This window comes from Coccinella septempunctata, chromosome 5 (genome assembly GCF_907165205.1).
Source record: "Coccinella septempunctata chromosome 5, icCocSept1.1, whole genome shotgun sequence".
NCBI classification, from domain to species: domain Eukaryota; kingdom Metazoa; phylum Arthropoda; class Insecta; order Coleoptera; family Coccinellidae; genus Coccinella; species Coccinella septempunctata.
In genome coordinates this window covers 23,911,290-23,934,171 of record NC_058193.1, presented here as the reverse complement: position 1 = coordinate 23,934,171, position 22,882 = coordinate 23,911,290, and the positions used below count along the sequence as shown (strand labels likewise).

Genomic DNA, 22,882 nt, shown 5'->3' with positions numbered 1-22,882 from the left:
GTTTAATAAACAACTTTCATTATGAGGAAATTGAATTGAATCTTCGATTCAAAATTGTGTTATTAAGAGTTCCGAATTCATCAACATCTACTCAGGTTGTTAATTTCTTTCATGGAATGCGAAAATTTCGAATAAAACTCAAAAATCTGCAGGTACGAAAGATATTGGGTAAAGAATATTGCTATGATCTTGTGTTTCTATATTGTAGGACCTATTGGGCTTCATTTCCTTATTATACCTTAGTGTTTGGGTTATTGATGTTCTTTCTACAATGCGAGTTTCTTTAACTTGGTATATATTCAGTGAATCAAAGTTCCCAGGTTTCAATTTTTGAGTAGGAAATTTCTATTTTCTCATTCAAAAACACTTTTCGGTACCATTTTTTTAAACTTTCGTTGGCCTGTGTAATTTATTCTGATATTGTGCTGGGAAAGATTGAGAAATCAACGGATCTAACAACCGTCAATGAAGGAACCTGATGCTCTCCATAGGTAATTTGATCGAGGGTTGGTTGTCCGTTATAACGTTCCTAGCTGAACACGTGCTTTTCTTATGCTGGGGTGAAAATACAATAGAAACTGATTGCGAATGTATTAGACTGAAGGTTTATTTGCTGGTCATGATAGGTAAACAAAGCTGAACAGAGACCTACAACATAATTGAATCAACAACTGTTAGTCAGGTTTCGAAAACGTATTTTTACATTACTAGACGAGTTAATAGATATCCGTGTATTTTAATGAATCAGGAAGAAATAAGTTACAATTACTGTATCCTGCAAACAGCAATAACCTTGAAACCCTGTCAAACATGAAATATTAAATAAATTCAACTCTGTGAAATTGATACATTTTCAAAAACTTATCTGGATATTCGTGAAATAAATGAGACGAAAAAATGAAAGTTTTTGATATATTGTTATCATTCGTATTGCTTAATTTATGTGATTTCTTGTATTGTGTACGTTTATCACAGTATTAATTTTCTTCATTTTGTTCCTTATTTCATTCATTTATTGTATAAACCATCTTCAGTGTTTTTTGTATTTATCTTCTTCGGACAGTTAGTTGCAGACAATAATTTTAAGCATTCTCATAGAGAAATTCATCGATAAAATCATCATTATGGGAAGTATTTCAAACAATGAGGAACTAGGTTACTAGACACTGAAGAATATTCAAAGAACTTCTTCATTTTAGGAATTTTTGATATTTTTCAACCTAAAAATATGGGCTACTACCCTAGTGAAACATTTTCTCCCTCCAATTTTTGTACAAATCGCAGGATCTGAAAGCCGTTGGGCAAGCAGAATTCAACAGCTACTCGAATATTCATACGGAATCTGATAACATATATCATTTCATCATATCATCTCTGTTTGATTTAGTCTTATCAGTACCAAAATTCTATAAAAAATAACCTGCAACTTTGTGAATATTCACTTATAAGAACACAAACTGCAGATTCATACAAATTCGAACCCATGCATTAATTTTTGCTACAAAACTACACACTTTCCCCTACTCAAATTCCTGATGTGGTTTGCAACCCTTTCCAGGGGATTACTAGTAGAAACAAGCTTTGTATCCCAGATCATATCCTCCTGTCATCAAAAATCGACCTGTTTGAGAGTTTTCAGAAATTCTGATTCGTTGTTGAGTTATTGAGGGTGGACACTTTTAAATGAGTCACCCTGTATACTTTAGACTATTTCATCTACAAAATAGAGCTCTTCGCTTGGACGAAGAACTGGTATAGGAAAAAAAGTCCTGGCAAAAAATGCATTTGATAGATTCAATACGGTCCTATGATTCTGGCTAAGATTCAACACCACTTGATAGAAAACTTTCCGGATAAATTCAGCATCCGATTCTACGAAATAAAAAATAAAGTTTATCAATGCTCAACATCTGAGTACTTCGATGAAAGTAAACGGAAAATCGTAAAAAAAACCATCAAACATATCTCAGATTTCACAATTCCATCGATCTGGGTCATATCACTCCAATTTAATCTTTACCAGGAACACTAAACGGCATCCACCTAACCTGGTGAACACGAGGAATATCGAGATTCATGGATGAAAAATGATAATCAGGTAGAGATCTTTCGACCTTGTGACTTGAAAAGTGGTCGAAACAATGGTCTGGATTCCGTTATAGTTCCATTCGTTACGAAGGAAGTGCTTGCTGTTCTGTTGTGTATTATTATAATCATTGACTTTTTGTCTCTTCGGATCTACAATGACTCGACCTCTATTTTATTCTGCGATAACGGAAGTTTAAGTCGTGAAGATGTTAGGATAAATTCGTGAGGATCATGATGAGTATTGTGTACATGAGAAAAGTATAAATTGGCCATTTCCTAAGGTGATTATCAGAATCGGCCACCTGCGCCTCCTACCACCTCATGGGCTCGGTTTTAGGGTAGAAATTTAATACTCAATCAAATACAGGGTGCTCCTTGATTGGGAGAACAAAAGACAAGAGGTGCTTACTTGGATTTAACAAAAATAAAGTTTCATGAACAAGATGGATACTTCTGACTTGATGATTCAGGTTCAGGTGCTTCAGCAAAGGTAATTCATGCATATTCTTAGCACGTCTGTTAATTATTAGGTCAACATATAGCCATAAATCCACTGCAAATAAGTGGGACAAAGCTATACAAGGCGTTTTCAAAGGTGAGGTTTTTTTTGACAGGTAGAAGTTTTCTTTGTGAAATATTCAAGATGGCTGAGCTACAACCCCTAGAATTCGACAAAATTTTATTAAATTTCGAGTACGGGACTGTAGAAGGTAACTCTGTAATCGGAAAAACTAAACAAAACATAAACATACGGCTGGAACCTATTTGATTAGTTGCATCAGGTCACTTGAAAAAATGCTTGTATTGTGCGACTTGGGGTGAGAACAGTGTTCAATTTATTGAATTAATGTGCTTATGTTGACAAAGTACTATTTCATCTAATTTTTATGACGATTAATGGAGGGTTCGAATAAGAAGAAGATTGTGATGACCATTGTGAAAAAAATTGTGAATAATTCAGACGAATTTCGTTGGTGAGATTTTGAACTCATATTTCATTTTTTTTTACACTGTAATAAGTATTTTTCTGTCAGTTGGTATCGAAATGAGCCATTTCATAAAATCGTTAAAGATACTACAGAGTCAACTTTCATTCATACGTAAAAATCGAACGGGCCAATATCCTAAACTAAACGATATGGTTGAGTCAGTCATCACGAGATAATCTTTTTCTCATTGCTTTGCCATAATTCGGATAACAAATGATCTAGGGTCGTATTGAGATTTTTGCAGTCATTTTTTGTTTAGGTGATTTTTGGTGAAACACTTTTTATTGATCAGTTCCACCTTCTGTTAAAAAAATGCCTCACCCTTAAGTACACTCTGTATAGAAAATGTTTCTGGCTTCATAAGATTCTTCTACTTTACAAGGCCTAGGTGTCGTGGGAACTTTTTCGTTTTTTGGGCGATGTAGGTACATTGATTAGCATTGTCCCTAGTTTTTGTTGTAGTGTAACTGTCATGACTCAAACATTGTGCTGGTATTGATGCCTTCATTGATATTGGTTGTTCGATGTTTAAGCTGGTTTAGATTCGCTTTTATATTGTCGTGAACTCTTTTGTTAAAATTCTTTTTTCATCATTTTTTTGTTGTAGATTGTAGATTTAAGGAGGGTATCGTTACTCTGTGACCTTATTTATAAGGTCTAATTTGTCTCCCCACCAGAGCTGTTCTCAGTATTTTGTATTCTACCGCTCGCCCTCTAGTTCATTCAGAGGCGTTCGAATTGAAGATTAGTGGAAAATATACTTAATTCTATTATAAGAGATTAAGACTCTTGAGAGTAGAATGTGGACACAGTATATTCCACAAAGTGTGAACATTCAATAATAGATGTACATCGTGGTTCAGATGTATGAAACGTATAAAGAAAAACTACCACTCAACATGCTAAAAAAGGGGATCTTTAATCTTAACCAGTAAAAACATACAATATCTACTCGTTCTAAAACATGATACATATGGAAGAAACAAACAACCAGAATAAAAAAAAAACATTGAATGCCTTCTACTATTCACAAATTATTCGTCAAAATTCCTGGCTGCTCTACATCCACACCCTGATGTACAATTATAAGGGATTGAAAAAACAAACCCTGAGCCATTGGCATACATCCAATGGACAAAGGATAATGCTGGTTGAAAATCAAACATCACCTTAGATTAGTTATGTTGAAGTTACACCCGACGATATATAGCTAGTCAAACTTGGGCAAATTTTCGACTGTCCAGCGACTTCATTTGCTGCGTAGGGAAATTTTTATGGTATACTTTTAAAAGAATTTGCATAAAACCCAGAAATTCAAAATGAAAGATTAATTCAAGAAGAAATTAAGACGAATCAAATACTGTCAAATGTCCATACAACTCAACCATTGGTGCTTAATCAATTTGGCGAAATATTCTCTGGAAATGTTTTGGTTTATCGATACCCGTATACGAACTGACCTCGATAGATTAAATGCGGCAAGGTTTCTATGAATACAATCTCCAAAATTTATAGCTTGAGGATGATTGGAGGTACCTACTATCAGAGCTGACCTAATTAGTTGGGATGCATTCTCGGTTTAGGAGAAAATGCTCATAATTCAGATGAAGAATGTAGTTCTGTTTATTAAAAGCCGATTGTCAGATTTTGAAATTTATGATTATCTTTTTATAATTTCTCAGATGAAGTATCGACAAATCCGATTGCTTCTCTTCTTGAACGAATACAAGAATAAACTGTTACAGTGAGAGAAGAGATTAAGGCTCACATAAAAAATTGACGGACTTTCTCACATCCAATTAGTGAACTAAACATTCAGAAGTGCCTAATAAAACCACATTTCAATTAAACCCGGAGCGGCTATCATCTTCTCCGGAACTTCAACGCTCAAAAACTGACCAACTTACGGGAAGGATAAAAATAACTTTTATGTATTGCACACACTTTCACATTCCTCAAGTTTGGATGATCATCTGGCCCATTTCAAGTTCGAACAGCTCCTGAGATCATCTTCAAACCAGTTCAATCAATATGGATTGACCCGTTCATTATGCAATCAATTTATCAACGGATGAAGGTGGGTCAGCTATAAGCTACCCAGTTTTCTGTTTTTTTATTTGCAATGATAAATTTTTGTGCCGGGCATCCGAAAAATAAATAATAACTTTGTCAAAGTTTACGTTCTGAGGTGAAATTCCGAGTGAAATTCAAAGAGACGAATCATAGAAATAAATGATTACAAAACTAATGGAGAAAATATATAGATTGATAATATTTTGTGTACTACGACAATGGTTTTTCTAGCTTGTGGAGGCGCTTAGCACATTCAAGCCATTTAAAAATCATCAATACATTCGTAATGTACGTTATTCAGTTTTCTAGGGAAAAAAAGTGAATGGACGATGCCATAATGTTCAGAATCACTCTTTATTCCAAATTCTCAAATATCTTATTCTCAATATCACATAAAACAAGAATAACGGTCACTCTATTGCTCTCCATTGGGAATTGGCTATCAATAGTTTGATCTTCAAATGCAAACTTTTCCAGGTCTTTTACGACAAAGGAATATTGTTTTACTCAAAAATGGAAATACATCACCCTTAATTTTTTTCAGCTACAATGATTTCTTATTATTTTTACAACATCTTTGTTCAGTCTCATGATTTCATAATTTTTTTCTTAAAAAATTAATCCATATGGTAGATATTGTAAGTAATATGTTCATTTCAGGTTCTACAGTGTTGGATGTATTGGAGGATTTAAGTTCGGAGATCCATCTAAGAATAACGTAAGTAAAAGAGTATATAAGCGGAAACTTTCTTCATTTAAATGTTGTTTGTCAAATCTTGCAATGGGGATCAGGAAACCAATAATGTTCAGATCTGTTCTACAGATTTTAATAGTTAGACATAAAAACGTAGAAACTCGACAACAACTCAAAATCTATAGATGTATCAGAACTTTCTCATGCATACCTACTTTTTGTCAAAACCGTTCATTCATCAAGTTTTTTCTTGATAAATCTGAGTTTTCATTTTAAGTATAGTGGTGTATTTACATAACACTATAATTCAGGTAGAATCGACTGAAACAAAAATATTGTTTATATTAAGAGGGGTCTACACCGTTTTAGTGGTCAGTTCAAAAAGAGAAAATGAATATCTTACGTCAGAAACCACTTATTTATATGGGGTTTTCATAATAATTCAATTCAATCAATTTGTCATCTCGGAAGGTTAGAAATTTTTTTATTCGACCAACGGAAAAAAGAATACAAATTTTTTTCATTTAAGAACAAATATTCATTTATGTCATTGACTTTCCAAGGTGAAATTATCACTTCTATGAATTTCTACATGAAAAAATTTCTCGAACAGTCTTGCCATTGGCTACAATTCGTATCCCAGTAAAATTGAAAAAGGACGTTCGTTAAGTGCTGCCATCTTTTCGAAGAAAGTGAAAACTATTGTAATATTCGTAACTTCTAGTTATCGTTCAAATGTTCCGGCGACACCCCACATTGTGGTAGTCTTTCCCCCTTTACACATTATTATATGGCGAGAAAGTCCCGAGGTATGAACTCCTCTTAATACACTGCGCAAAAAAATTAGCGCACATTCTCAAAATCTCAATTTTAATGAAAGTTAACTCTACATTGACTTTATAACTTATTTTTTATGTTCTCTCGGGAAGGTTTTGAACGCAACAAGACACATTAAATGGAAGAAAAATTCAGGATTTCACCGAATCTTATGTGAAAGAAGAGAAATGAACAATTTTCAAAATACTGAAATGCTGATAAGTGATTTAATACTTGGTATTTCTTGCTGTATTAAATAATTGATCGTTTGGAATTTTGTTAACCTAATAACAATAAACTAATGGAATAAATATACCAACAAACAAACTTGGTATTTCCACCCCTTGCGTTAATTACAGCTAGGCAACGACGGTTCATAGTTTACACTCAAAATGAGTGATCTTAAAATGTTCTGATCTAATCCTTCCCAGATTTCTCCGAGTTGGATTCCAAAGTCATTAAGAGTAGCTGGATGATTTTCTGAACTTCTCAGCCTTCTATTGAGGTTGTTCCAAACCTGCTCAATCGGACTGAGATCTGGACTTCTTGCTGGCCATTCCATTCGAGAGACTTCAACCTCTTCAAGGTACTCCTGAACGATGCGCGCACGATGGGGTCTGGCATTATCGTCCATAAAAATGAAATTTTCACCAATGTATGGGGCAAGTGGCACTACATGTTCTTCAAGAATGTTCCTTATATACTTATCAGCATTATAGCTCCATTATCAACGACCACTAGGTCTGTGCGAGCAATCAAAGATATTCGACCCCATACCATAATCGATCCTCCCCCGAAACCAGTAGTATTCAGGAAATTGCACTGAGCATATCTTTCATGTGGACGTCTGTATACAAGGGAACGTCGATCACAATGGTAGAGGCAGAATCTAGACTCATCTATGAAGAGAACAATTTCCCAATCGGCCTCTTCCCAATGGATATGCTCTCTCGCAAAATCCAAATGCGCCCTTCGATGGGCTGGGGTAAGAGCTGGGCCTCTTGCAGCGACACGAAGCCTTAAATCATATTCTCTGTGACGATTTCTTATTCTCATGAGTTTGCTCAAGCTGAATTTGAAGGAGGCGAGCGGTTGCAAACCGTTGTCTCAACGAAGAAACTCTCAAGTAACGTTCTTGAATGGCAGTTGTTACCCGTGGTCTACCCTGTCATGGTCTTCGGACATTCATACCGGTCTCCCTGGATCGCTGCAACATTCTCGACACACTTCTTTGGGAAACTCCAAACCTTTCTGCAATTCTTGTGTATGTCCACCCTTCTTCTCGCAGAACTACCGCTTGGGCACATTCCTCTTGGGTCAAATTGCGTGGTTCGTGTTGCATAGCGATCGAGTGTAAAAAATCAAACGAAAGAAAAACTATTGATCACTAGAATTGATCGAGAACAACTGATTTTAGAATGGAGCCAATACATTCAAAATCTGATAATATCATCTTTTTTTATTCCTGCTGGGAAAAAACATCTGTATTGAAGAAAACCGTTGAAAGTGGATAACATATGCATGGATAATTCTAATAAAAATAATTATCATTGAGAACACCTTCAGTTGTAGAATAAATTTGAGATTTCCATAATGTGCGTTAATTTTTTTGCGCAGTGTATATTAAAATATTGAGTTTCGATGAACTAGATAACTCCTCATAAACACCCTGTACGCTTAAGATCCAAACAGTAAACAGTGTTATTATAATACCCCATGGAAGCAAATTGCTCTCTTCTGGGTGGAATTCAAGATTTCCAATGCATGTTTAGGCGCTGAGCTCCAAACGTGATAACACTATTCAAGTGCTGTTGGAGTAGAAGAATCAGGTTTGGCGAGAAATTTTCCTAGCTCTGAATAGATGAAGAAAAGGAAGTATCAAATTGGATTTTTCGAGATAAAGTTACATCTACTCGTGGGGCAAAACTATTGCGATATTCTTTGCTCAATGATTTTTCTTCACGATCCAACTTGTCGTAATTGGGAGCAGGTTTCATGAATGAAAGCAAAACCACGGTTTTTTCATACATCATAAGCACAATGTTACGCATAATTGAAGGACGAAGAAAAGCAATAAAGGCTGCGTCTTGTGCATAGCACGGCTTTAAGCATTAATTTCACGCTCAGATCTATTTCACTTTTTGTAGAACCTCAGTTAACGTTCAGTCTCATTGAAGTTGCATAACAAATCGCGGAATATTTCTACCATTGAGAGCATTTTTTGCGTCTACCGTCTAGAGTCGTTACAAAACTGTGGAATTGAAGTTCGTGAAATCCTTCAGAACGTTAAGTATAAGAAAATAACCTTCAGTTGTTGATGATTTCAAAATTGTGACTACAAAGTAGCTGACAGTTAAGCCTAAAATGGGCCTCCAATTATAAACTAGTTATCTCCCCAACAATATGGTAAAAAATAAGCCTACAATGGGCCAAAATATTGGTGATTTTAGATTACTGATAAACATTCAATTAGCTTTTCGGTTCTGTAAGCTTGAAGGTAAAGCTAGCAGAACCCATTTTATTAGTAAAAACGTATACATACAGAGTGAGTATTAAGTATGGAAAGCCTAACCTATCTCGGATAAAGATCGCACGATTTTTATGAATTGTGATTCGCGAGATTTTTTGATATGGCCTATATTAGGGTGGTATTCACATCGTTGTCAGATATTCCATTTTTTCGTAATAATAATTTTTCGTAATCCTCAAGAAATACTGTATGTTTTATATAATTTCTCCTTTGCCTACATGCAACAATTTCGGCGATATAGCTACATATAAGTACACTATCTTCGCCGAAGTTAAAATAATACATTTTGATGTCTATGATTGAATAAACTAGTTTAAGTTAAATGAAATTACCTAAGAGTTTCTCAAACGAGAATTTGTGCTTATTTTTTATAAACAGAATTGAATGGCCACCAAGATCCCCCGGATTTAACGCCATTAGTTTAATTTCTTTGGCTACATCTCAAGGATGAGTTCTATCAAAATAAAACAGCTAATATTCACACATTCACCAATGCCATTCAAATTCCACTGAATGATTTTATTATAGTCTGGGGAGTTTTCGACTTTCTTCTGACAACCAGATAATTATATTATAAAAAAAGAAAAATTATAGTATATTATGTTATAGTATAGTATATGTTTCCATATGAAAAACGTATGTTGAAGGGGGTTGTGACTAAGGGGTTGAGGAAAAACACTGAACTTTGTTGCCAGAAATTGAGGTTAATTAAAATTAATTGACTAGTTTTAGCGTTTTTATTTCGAGTTATTGGTTGAGAAATATTAATTTTATTCCAGACTTCTTCTCAACCCTGCTTATTCTTATACAGGGTGAGCCTTTAACTCGCATAAATATTTTAACAGTAGATTCTTGAAATCAAAAGAAAGACACAGGCTGTTGAAAAACCATAAAAAAAATTTATCAAAAAAAAAACGGTTTTATCGAATAAAATGAATTTTGGAATATTGTTTTTCGTTGATTTGAGGAATCTTTTTCGAACACAAGATATCAACTCACGTCTTCCAGTTTTCTCATTATGACCATTATGTACCATAAAAATACCAAAAATTCAATGAACCAACTCTTGAAACTAAGTTGGACACCATCTAGTGAATATTTGAACGTTTTGTAAAATAACAGTATTCTTCACATTTTCCCATATAATGCGCCATTTTCGAGTAATTTGATGTCCAGAAATTAAAGAGTATCTGTGACATTTGAAAAATTGGGTACTTTGGCTGAATACACTCACAGATTTAGCTAGATATTCTGAAGGTAATTTTGTTTTTCTTGGGATGGCACAGCTCATTATGAAAACTTAAAATGGCTATATCTTTTTATCAGGCCCGAATCGGAAAAAATGGTAAAGGAAAAAAATATTTCTTTTGACCTTAAGAATCTACTCTTAAAATATTTGTACGAGTCCTGTATATGTAGATTATTTGAATTGAGAATTGATTGAGTATCCAGAAAATACTGTCATCATACTGATGCTTCAGTTTATAATTCTACTAAATCAATAAATCACAAAATATGGAAAACCACTTATGTGAAACATACTGAAACAATTATTATGCCACTATGATGAATTTATGACATTCTTTTCAATTCATTCAAACGGAATGAGTTTCGACTCTACTTTTCTATCATGATCATGAAATAATTCACTAATTAGTCTATTCATTAATTTCGCAGAAACCAAATGCTATCACTAGTGAAAGAATTTCTGTCCCCTCATTAATGATAAATAAAACCACACCCTTCCAAATTGCACACAATTCACCGTTCCATGCGTACCAACAATATATGCTCCTCTAAGTTTTGATTTCCCTCATTTTTCCATCGACATCCTCCAAACCAGCCATCATACAAAAGGAGGATCAGATTAAATCTGATTCTTTTGATCTTATGTATATGTATGAAATTTCCTGCTTCTGTTACAAGTCAAGATCTTACTTATAATCGAATTTTGTGCTCGGTTGACCGCTCCGTAACATAAAACTCTTTCTCGCCATATCCTGGCACGCCTCGTCGGAGATCCGACAATAATAAGCGGGATTTATATATCACGTCTGTTTGGTATAATGCCACTTCCAGCTACCGTAACTCAAGATGAAAGCTCTCAGAGTGCACAATGATATCTTGCTAGACGAAGAATAGGCCGAGTATTGAGAGGTAATTTCTTGCTGCCGATGATCAAGATGATCGTTATTGAGTCACTGGAGTGAGAATGTTAGAACGGAAATTGAAATTCTGTTAGATTGTTGTGGAAAAGGTGACTGGGATAAACCAGCTCGAATGCCTCTAGGAGATCGATAGTTTTTGTGAGCAGACTGCCGATGAATGAAGGTCAATCATAGTCATTCAATAGTAGACATTAAACTTCACCTAGTTCTTGGTTCTAGTTATCTAATAACGCAACATTACTTGAGAGCCTTTGAGCCTTAGGAAATCATAGTTTCTCTACTACTATAAGGCAATTTAAACGATTTTCATCCACAGAGATGATGAGGTAGGTTGATCAGCATATGAAAATCAATTGAAACAAAGAGTTATTTAATTTGTTAATGAAGCTATACCTAAATAAAAAGTGAGGTAATATTTCCAACAAAAGGTTCCATTTCTGGTACAAAAATTAAGGTTGCCATTTGTAAAACCTCGACTACAACAAACTCCTCCATTTGACATGGAAAGTTGCTTAATTTGAAATAAAAATTGGCGTGTTCGAGCTATTTTCTACAAAATAATGAATAGTAAAAGCTAAGCTGTTTCATCCCTAACATCATTACCACTAAATTTCTGAATTGATCCCTTTTACTTAAGCTCAGCTGAAATGATATGTTATGTTATGACCTATCAATAGAATTACCCACTTGATCGAACATGAAAGTTACTAATCTACCCAGAATTAAGTTAAGAAGTAACCTTATATGAATTATTCCATTGAGATGTAGATGTGGATAATTGTTTTTGCAGTAGTAGAGGTGATTCATCTGTAATAATTCTTCTTTACTGCTTCGATAAAATATACTATCTATATACAAATTACCTTGAAATTAACCAATTTTGTAACTTAATAGAAGACCTCATAAAGATTCAATCTTGAATTATGTTGTGAGAACTTCGACTCTACAATACTTTGATTATGTGCGAAATTATCACGTATTCGATTAATTGAGTTTCTTGTTGCTATGTCAATTAGTTTTATCGAATATTCATGTATGTTATAATGAAATATAAATATTCATGCTTATAGTCCGAGGATGAAACACCTATCATCTTTATTATAGAGGTACTTCGACTGGAGTAATCTCTTCAAGGAAAATAAAATTTTTCGTGTGATATTGTGGGAATGCATAAAATCCCTGCACATTGCTGAAGTGAATGGAATGATATAAATGGAATAACTTGATTGTAATATAAGTATTCTATGGATATTTAAGTTCATAAGATTTAATAATTAAATTTCCATATAATGAACCATCTGATTTTATTTTTCAAATGAATTGGAATTCAAAAAAATTTATTTTTGTGTTTGAAAGTTTTTTAGCAGAATTTTCGATGATTTTTTTTAATGATTCTCTATATAAACTTAATCCAATCACGGATCGAGACGGATTTCAGAAATCAATCAAAATTCGAAGATACTGTGGAAATTATTCATAAAAATCACGCATCAAATTTTTAGCTAATATAATTGAGAAAGTGTACATCTTTATCGAATGTAGGTAAATATGTATATACTTTTAATAAAAAGCATAACAATTTCTAACATCAAACAATAATTATAGCATGTGCATGAGGAAGAAAATTTCAGCCGACGTTAGCGTAACAGGGTACAATACAATTTTGCGTATGATACAAGAGCTTAGGGAAAACCCCAGAAAAAAACCTTTCTCCCTGTGAGTGTACTGGATTTTAAAAGATTAAAGTGTTTACAAAATAAGCTGAAATATATTTGATATTGAAGGGGATCTCGCACTGCAAAAATTGATCCTTTCCACAGAGACAAAGTAAATCCAGGGAGTCTTCTCTAAGTTACTAAAAAATATCTGTAATAAAAAAAAAAAAATCAGAAAAATTTGGATACTAAAGTGACGTCCAGTTTCATAATCAAATTTAAAGTCACTTTAAGCTTAAAGCTTCCTTTACTGTCATTTTCAGTAGGGTTAAAGGAAGCTTTAAAGTTAAAGCGGCTTTAGGTTTGAGTATGAAACCGGCCGTAAGTTCTATATGTCAGATTGACCTAAAATTCACAACCCAATTCTAAACAGATTGGGAAACTGCATATATAGCCCTGAAAGCATCCTGAAAATTATAAAAGTGACAATGATTAACCAGATTGTTTATGGTTTCTGGTTCCCCGTATTCACAACTAGGGTTCTCAACTGACTTGAAAAGTTGAGATATGGAACATATGAATGTATAACTGTCCATCCTGTACAAACTTATCTGCTTAGTTCTGAAACGTCCAAAGTTCTTAAATTGTACTACCTGAAGGAACAGTCATGTTAAATCCTGTCAAACATATCAAAGGACCTACGTGTTCCTAAGGTGCTTTGCATCATATCATCCACAGTCATATCTACCATCAGGAAATGAATCAAATCGAACAGCATATTCCAAGTAGCATTGCTAGCAGTCCCGATTTTATCGGCATATTTATCAAAGTTCGCATTCTGTTAGAATTAATTGATGATTTATATTCAAAACTTACACATATACATATCCTTACGCTCAGATACCAGATATTACATTTGAATAATACCAGAGATTTCGATCTTTATTATGTTCGAAGATACTATTTTGATCGGAATATCCTGGGGTCATGCGCAAATTGGTCTATTCAATTAAATGTAGTTCGTATTTGATCACTTGCTCTTGCAAAAATCGATGAACAGTTAAATGTGACAACTAGAGATATGAGGAAATGTAACTATTGAACCCATTGAGGAAATGAATAAATGATTTGGTTATGTCTGTACACCTCTGAGAAGCGAATTACTAGTAGATGTACAGTTATGTTTATGGTTTTTCTCACTGTTTTAAGTGTTGGTTAAGTATGGCATTAAATTTGATAGCAGCTGCAACTGGCTAAGGAATAAATATACTCATATAAAGTTCGAACTTACGATTTCGTATCTGTTGGCTCCAAATAACTCAGAGAACAATATTTTCCGCATTGTTTATGGAATACCCTGTATAAATTGAAGACAGGCCATCGGTGTAATAAAATATTTAACTCTGATAATAGTAGCTTTAAGAATGCACGACCTTAGAAGAGTTTAGGAAGGAAAATATGGGATTTGAATCGATGAGGAAGTTGTTATTATACTCCATTCACTTTTATTTTAGCACTCGGTTGACCATGAAATAATTTTCTCAAGTTTTGTAACTAGAACGGAGTAAGGTTGGCTCTCATGAAATGTCGTTAATGTCATAACGCCGTTGCCACAATTAATATCGATTAATATATTACAAAAATGCCGAAAGCCGAAAGTGATGGAAAAAGAGAGAAGACAGGTTTTCAGGAAGTGCTATTTAGAATTCAGGTCCGCTCATTCAAAGAGTAGGTAACACTGATATTTTAATATCTACAATATATCAGACGGTAGCGAACATATTCAATGTAAGTGAATTCATATAATGTTTCATCTGAATCTAAACGACTTATATGTCAGCTGAATGTTTCCACAATCAGAAAGATTGTGAATGTCGAGGATGACAAAGAATTTCCTTCTATTGGAAGATACAAAAAAGTGATGGCATTTGAGAATTTTATTTTAGGGTGAACGAATGCGAAAAGTTACAACAGAATTTTCGATGGATGTCATCGTAGAATAAGTTCCGGAAAATTAATTTTTCCATTTTTCATTTGACTATACATTGTACAAGTCTTGAGGGATCAATAAATATATGATTATTATTATTATATGAAAGTGTTTGAAATAAACAGCGAGTTGTCCTCTTAATTGTTATTTTATGTGGAATTTTTGTTTAAAGGTGAAGTTCCTTCCTTTAATTCTTTTGACTTCAATTGATGCAAGAGGATTTTTGCCGAAAAATTTAACATTCTTGTAATTATCCGTCATTTCCTTCAGGAGATACCCATTCCCAACCACTCTCATATGCATTTCATCTTCGGGTTACAACCTTTAGCCGAAGAAGATAACCAACTGATCCCTTGTATTTTCCAATAACTAGATTTGGTATGCCTTCAATCAGTTTGTTTGAACATCAATTATGTTCGTCACATATTTTCCGAAGTGATTCGACATTGTGATAAAATAGGTAATTACTGAGACTTTTACGTAGAACGGACAACATAGCTCTGATTTGAAAATGTTTTGACAGGCGTCATTACCCTACATTTTCGTACTATACAGAGGGGAATGTGTCAAATTTCCATGGCCAACCGAGTGCTAAAATGGAGTGAATGGAGTATAATTTTTTAATGAATTCTGGTTCAGATACAGATACCATTGCCCACTTTTAATTGTGGCAGATGTTTGAAGTGGGTGGTGTAGTTTTAGATTGATCCTACACCCAACAAGCATAACATGGAAAAGAAAAGTGTAATAGAATTCATACCTCCTCCAATAAATTTTAATAAAACTGTAACAAATTGTTCTATGCTTTTCGGATTTGGCTGGTGTAGCTTTAAGTCAGTTCAACTTGGCCTCATTCAACACCGTCAAGAAAAGCGGATTTCCTAGTTTAGGAATGTACCCTACCAATTATTATTGCGCAACAATTCTGAAGCCACATCGACTTCCATAAGTGGTAGTACAAGATGTTCCTAATTGGTGGAAGATTTCAGCCAATTTACTTCCACTGTTATCTTGGGAAATGTATGTAAATAACAGGGGATCCGTGTATTCGACGTTGTATTACGTGAGATTTACGAGTGCTCAGTTTTGAGCAATCGACATATTCTATTTGTAGGCCATAAATTCTATCAACATGTTGGCAGCTCCGATTGAGATTTATGTTCGAACAAGACTCATTTTAGCAGGGGGGAGTTGACATGAAGATATATTTTGCCAAAGGGGTATTATTAGAAGTTTTTCGAAAAGTTCTCTGAAGAATGTAGCATAATCTTTTGTTTCTCTTACTTTCATCTTTTAACCGCTTCCATTGGCCACTTTTATTTTATTGCTTTAACATTAGGATCAACATAAGAAAATAATAGAGAATTTTCAGTCAGTAGGTATTTTTAAGAAAAAGTTCTTGAATTGAATTAAAAGTTGCTGTTGTCTTGATTGAAATAACAAGTTTACCTATAAAATAACATTTAATTTGAACGAATCGTAATAAATTGGCGTATATGGACAGAAAATTGGATGAAGAGTTCATGAAATTGGAGGAAAATGCTTTGTTAATAGAATAAGAAAAAAGAATATGCAGAGAGAATGAAAAGGAAAAGAGAAACAACTACAAGATCAATGGAAGAAACAACAGTGAGACGATATCGGGAAGAATTAGATTTTTCCGAACATACTATTCGAAAAGAAGTACGTGAACAATTGGATGCTAAAACAAATAAAATAAAGAGGAAAGTTGAAGACCAAAATGAAACATCAGATAAAGTGCTCAACGAAGAAATTCTTATAGATACGTCAAAAACAATCAATTTAGAGGACAATAACAAATGGAATTTTTATGGAAAGATGATAGATGAAGAGAAAAGAAATAAAAGAAATGGGAATAACACAAGATACAGAAAATGCAGAATACCATCCAAAAAGTTAGGGAAAGAGAGGAAAAGATTGGAGAAATATACATATACCTAGAAAGTGGGGAGAAAAAAAATGGAAAAAACATGTAAGATTCGAAAACCGAAGACTTAGGCGAATGGTTGATGAATATTTTTTTTATAATCATCATTGAAATTTCGAATTAATTCATACTGTTGGAAATTTCATTTGAAAATTTAAAATGTTAATTACCAAAATCTTCAATTTGAGGAATTAATTCCTAATACTGACGACTCATCGAACAAACTGAATAAACTATTCTGGGTAAACTTGAACCATAACAAAATCACCAAAATTAAAATATTCATTCCAGTATTCCTGTTTTTATTTTATTGAAAAATTTTGGGAATAAACATTTTAAATTTTCTAAACTGACTTCTGTTTTTACTGTATAAAATTAGATTCGAAAATTCAATAAAACTAAACTGACTGAAATGCTATTAAACTGTTAGTCTGAGTCTCCATTTCCTTCTATCCATCTTCTTTATCTGAAGTATATCTCTCCAATCTGTTCCTTTTTTTCTCTAACTTTTTGGATGGTATTCTTGCATTTTCTGTTTCGTATGGTGAATTTCGAGTTTCGAGTCAGATATCAAAATTCTAGGTTCGAAGTCGAAAATTGTGAGTTTGAATTAGTAAATTTTGGATTTGAAGTCACAAATTCCAAGTTTGAAGTCAGAAATTCCGTCATGAAGTTAAAAATTTCGAGATTGGAGACGAAAAACAAAATGCTGAGTTCAAAATCAGAATTTTCTAGTTGAAAGTCGAAAATTTCCAGTTTGAAGTATTCAATTTTGAGTTTTCAATCAGAAAACCAAATTCGAAGTTCAAAGTTGGAACTTCTGTGTTAAAAGTTGAAGATTCCGAGTTTGAAGTCAAAAAAGTAAAATTCGGTCTTTATTTAGATGGGAAAACCTCTATTGATTGCATGAAAGGATATTGTAGCACTTCCATCAATCCTCCAAAATCAGCATGTCTCAAACCTTAGCTGCAGAACCTGAATTTGGAGAATATTCTGGGTAGGTGAATGATTAAAGATAGAGATAGCATGAAATAGGACTCTAGATATTTCTTCCGTAGCTACCTATGTTACCAGGTTTGCAAGGCTATCGTTGACAAGGGTAAAACTCTACATATGCACATATCGTCTGGGGAAAAATAGAGTATGAAATGATTGATGTTCCTAATCTTAACTTTTTTAGGCCCCCATTCAAACTACCCTCCCGTAACGAATAACTTTTCACCTATTTTCGCAGTTGTTAGAGGTGTGTCTTTTTAGGTGTCAATAGCAGAGAAAACTGGAACGAATTATATTCTTCTCTCTTCTCAAGTGGAATCATTTGATCATTGTGTACCGACCATTACACCGTTTATTTCACCCCTCTGTTCATGAACCATATAAAAGGGCTGTGCGTAAATTATACAGAACCAGTTTCCCAGATATTCGTGACACATGTCCTTAATGTGTAGATAGATACTAAGCGAAAAAGTTAATGAAAAAATCTGAGATCACAGTACACGACTTCAGTACTTATATCCTTATGAAAATGCCAAAGCAACAAAAAAATAACATTTTTCTATGGAAATAATTTTTGGAAGAGGCAGTTCCTCATTGTTTTACCTTGAAAAAGTAGAACTGTAGACGAATATGATCGGCTAACGCCAATACCTATATTTCAGAAAAAGGACAGTTATGCATTCTATTAAATAATATTGAAATTTTTTTATTATGTCAGTTGTGCGTTAGGGGGACTTCGGGAGACTTGCTCAGGTAGGCGACTTGAACTACCTCAAATATTTTAATTCAAATTTCGCGCTACCGGTATCGTAAATAGCTTGCGACATACTCGTAACAAGGCACAACTAGTGATGCCTCCATTTTTGCCGCCATCAGAACAGTTTAGGAGTGAGAGGGTTGAACGTGATTTTGTTGTTAGGAAGTAAGAAATTGAATCATTTTTGTTTGTTACACTGCCTGAAAAGTTTAATAGGTGCGTGGTGTTATTTAGTTTTATTGCTTTCATTGATTAATATTGTTTTACAAACGATAAGCTTTTTCAATAATAGTTGTAAAAGTTTCAAGAATACATCTGTTAAATAGCAGATGGTCAAACTTATGGTCAAGTCTCTCTCGCCCCCTGTTCAACTCTCCCATGGGTTATTGAGACATGAGCCAATTTTCAGTTCCTAAAAAAAGAATTGCTGTGCTCAAAATGTTCATCTCACCCTCACTCTACTATTATCTATCGTTACCTATTTGGGCATGATATCTTCACACAAAAAATGAGTTGCTACCATTTACAGGGACAGAGTGGCTTCAGAGGGAAAAGGCCTTAAACTCTCCAGGACTCCCCATATATTCACGAAATAGTTTATCATGCATGACACAAATATATCACGATTATTGCATGCATAATCAACCGCAATACTAAAGAAAATAACTATATGTACTTAATAATTTTTGTTTTGTATTTTGGGATTGTTGCAGGAAAAGTACCATCAAAGCCCCCAAAATACAATGACCAACTCTCTCTACATAATGCACAAGTAGATTTTACTCATACAGAAACGTTTAAGTAGAAATAAACTTACATAGACGTGGCATTTTTCTTCTACAATCAACAAGCTAATATTACAATATGGGAAAAACTGATTAGTATAGTATGTCATATTTTCATAAATTAGAAATAAAAATAATAAAACTGAACTAGAATTATAACAAGGTTCTCAACAGAAAACACTGAAAAATATTTATAAGATAATTTCTGTGAAATTATTGAAAGAAATAAAGGGATGTGTGACAATATTCCTGCTTAACAAAATAATTTTATTTTCTCAAATAAAAAATAATTTTTTTCGGGAAAGTTTAAGCATCATAAATTTTCGTCTAAACAAGTCCAACTACTTCGAACAAGCAATCAATATGATTAAAATGTTAAATGATCAATAAGGTGCAGGTGATAGTTGAAATAAAGAAATCGCTAGTATCTAACCAAAAACTTATACGCTTGCGAATCAAATGCCAAATTAACGGTCTGAAAGTCACGTGGCTTGGACTCCCTAATTGTTCTTGCAACAAAGTCTGAAGCAGGTTAATTTTGTGAGCACAGAACAGTAGGTACTCCTGATAAAAGCCAAACGGCTCACCCCTCTGAACCTACCCCTACCGACCACAATTCAACGGTCCACTCTAGCCACTAGACCGAAACCATCCCGAACCGGCCTAAGCAGATGTTCAACTGTTCCGCCTTATATCCTCCGCATAAGAGCCGACTGCTCTAAATCAATTCATCTAAAACATTTATGTTCATTTAGCGACTAGGACGTCCCTCGGTTTGATTTATGTTTTATTATTTTGATTCATGTTCATGCGAGCCCCACCAGTAAGTTGTTATGTTGATTGAAATTAAAGTATGGAAGAGTTATGGCCGTATTTGACATTCGATTTTACTATATATAATTGCTTGTCTTCGTTTCGAAGGTCTATTCGGTCCTGAAAATAAATCATAGGATTTTTCCAGCCTATGGCATTTTTATTTTTATGCTAACAAGTAATCAGCCATGCCAAAAATTCCAACGTGTACGAGGATGTATTGATGTATAGTTAGCCTAGACCAGTTCCATTCATAAAAAAATATTGCGTTACCATAACAACGAACAATAACTCATTAGAAGTGTCAGTGTGAAGTTTGAGGTCAAAAAAGTAAACCAGAGTTACGCAATAAATTAAAAGAAAGAAGTTGTCCACCGAAATTGTGAAAATCGACAAATTGGAATATCGAGCCATCATCAAGTACCTGTATTCAAAAGGGTTAAGAGGCAAGCAGATTTACGCAGATATCTGCGTAAATTAAGCATATGCTTAATACCCTTGGTGATCAATGTCCTTCGTATGCGACCGTAAAAAATTGGACTGCAAGCTTCAAAAGAGGTAAATTTTCCATTGAAGATGATGACCGATCTGGAAGGCCAGTTTCTGTATAAGTCCCCGAAAATATCGATGCAGTTCATGTCATGATTATATCAGACCGTCGAATTGGGCTAAAACGAATATCTGAAGCAATGAATATTTCATACGAACGCGTTCATCATATAGTTCACGTCAATTTGGACATTGCTGTAAAATGGATACCCAAATGTTTAATGTTGACCAAAAGCGTGCAAGGGTAGAAGCATTGCGTTCGATCTGTGCTCGATTTGAAAACGATGTAGACTCCTTAAACCGAATTGTTACTGTGGATGAGACTTGGATACATATCTACGATCCAGAAACAAAACAACAATCGATGGAATGGCGACACTCTGGTTCTCCAAGACCTAAGAAGTTTAGTGACCAAAAATCTTCTGGAAAAGTTCTTTCTTCTTTTGGGATTGCCATGGAGTAATCATGATTGATTTTTTTGGATAAGGGTAGAATAATAACCGGATATTACTATTCGACCTTACTTACCACTCTCCGGGAAACAATTGAAGAAAAAAGACGCGAAAAGCTATCCAAAGGTGTTTTGTTTTTGCAGGACAACGCCCCTGCACACAAATCTCATGTTGCCATGCAAAAAATTCGTGATTTAGGGTTTGAATTACTAGAACACCCCCCTTATTCACCAGATTTGGCTCCACCATACGACTATCATATCTTTCCTCAACTGAAAAAAAGTTTAAAAGATCGTAAATTTTCTTCCAACGAGGAGGTAATAAAAGCTGGAGGTCTGGTTTGCAGAGCAAGGAGAAACACTTTTTTTGAAAGGTCTATAGACGTTGCAGGTTCGCAGTGAATAAATGTATCTAATTAAGAGGAGAATATGTTGAGTACTAAAATATTTTGATTTTAAAAGTTTTTTTGTAGGCTAAGAATTTTTCAATATATCCTCGTAAGTATGTTTATGAGCTAGATACAAATTCAGAAATAATTTCAAAAAACACATATTTTTTATTTTTGAACATCAAAATACGGTGCTTTATACTTTTATTTTACAAAACGTTCAAATATTCATTAGGTAGCGTCCAATTTTTTGTATTCTTATGATACGTAATTGTAATAATGAGAAAACTGAAAGACGTGGGTGATATCTTGCGTTCGAAAATGATTCATCAAATAAATGAAAAACTATATTTCGAAATTCATTTCATTCGATAAAACAGTTCGTGAGATAGAACTAAAAATTTTTTGTTGTGGTTTTTCATTAGCCTGTATCTTTTAAAGCGAGCTGATTAGGAAAAAATGGTATAATAAAAAGTGTTTTTTTCCCTATTGTTTTTTCTACTATTGAAATATTTGTACGAGTCAAGACTCACCCTATATATACCGAAATTCAAATTTTCATAGCCTACCTTATAAATACTAGTAGCCAAACCAAATAGGTAAAAAGTTTATGTATGTATCTTCGTAGCAATTTCATTTTCAGAACTCTTCTTTCAATTCTCCACCTTTCAGCGATTCAAACCAAATGCTAAGAAATCATTCAAATCTTTTTGATTGATAATATTCAAAAAATTCACAGGGATTACAATTATTTATGTGTGCTGGATTCGGAAAGTCAATTTTTGGAAATGATACAACAGGAAGATAACACCTGATGTCACATATCTTTTACCATCGCTACTTTGACATGAAATCTTCAATATCACTATCTAATGGAGCCATAATATGTTCTTTATTTCATGCTATTCCACAAGTATTTTTTCCATCTACAAATGGCATTATTCTTCTTCTTCTTCTTCTTCTTCTTCTTCCTTCTGGTTGATCAAGCACCCTCACCACGAGGGCAGCCGATCTGGGTCAGCCAGCTAGGCTATGCACCCAATCTCAAGTTGTAGAACTGGACGTTTATTCCTGGGGTCCTGAGGAAGTGCAGGAATCTTGGACAAGCCAATCCCCAAAAATTTTGTGAGATAAAGCCACGTGCTCAATGCAGAAAACAACACAATAATCACTTTATACGGACACAATCAT

At 34.0% G+C, this 22,882-nt stretch overlaps 1 protein-coding gene across 1 annotated transcript in view; it reads left to right on the top strand.

Annotated features, from left to right (window-relative positions):
* The window catches only part of LOC123314253, a 91,561-nt gene that overhangs the window by 23,225 nt on the left and 45,454 nt on the right, over nt 1-22,882 (top strand). The window contains exon 2 of the mRNA XM_044899412.1: nt 5,811-5,868. The gene's annotated coding sequence lies outside the window, so the exon portion shown is untranslated. The remainder of the gene's footprint in view (nt 1-5,810; nt 5,869-22,882) is intronic.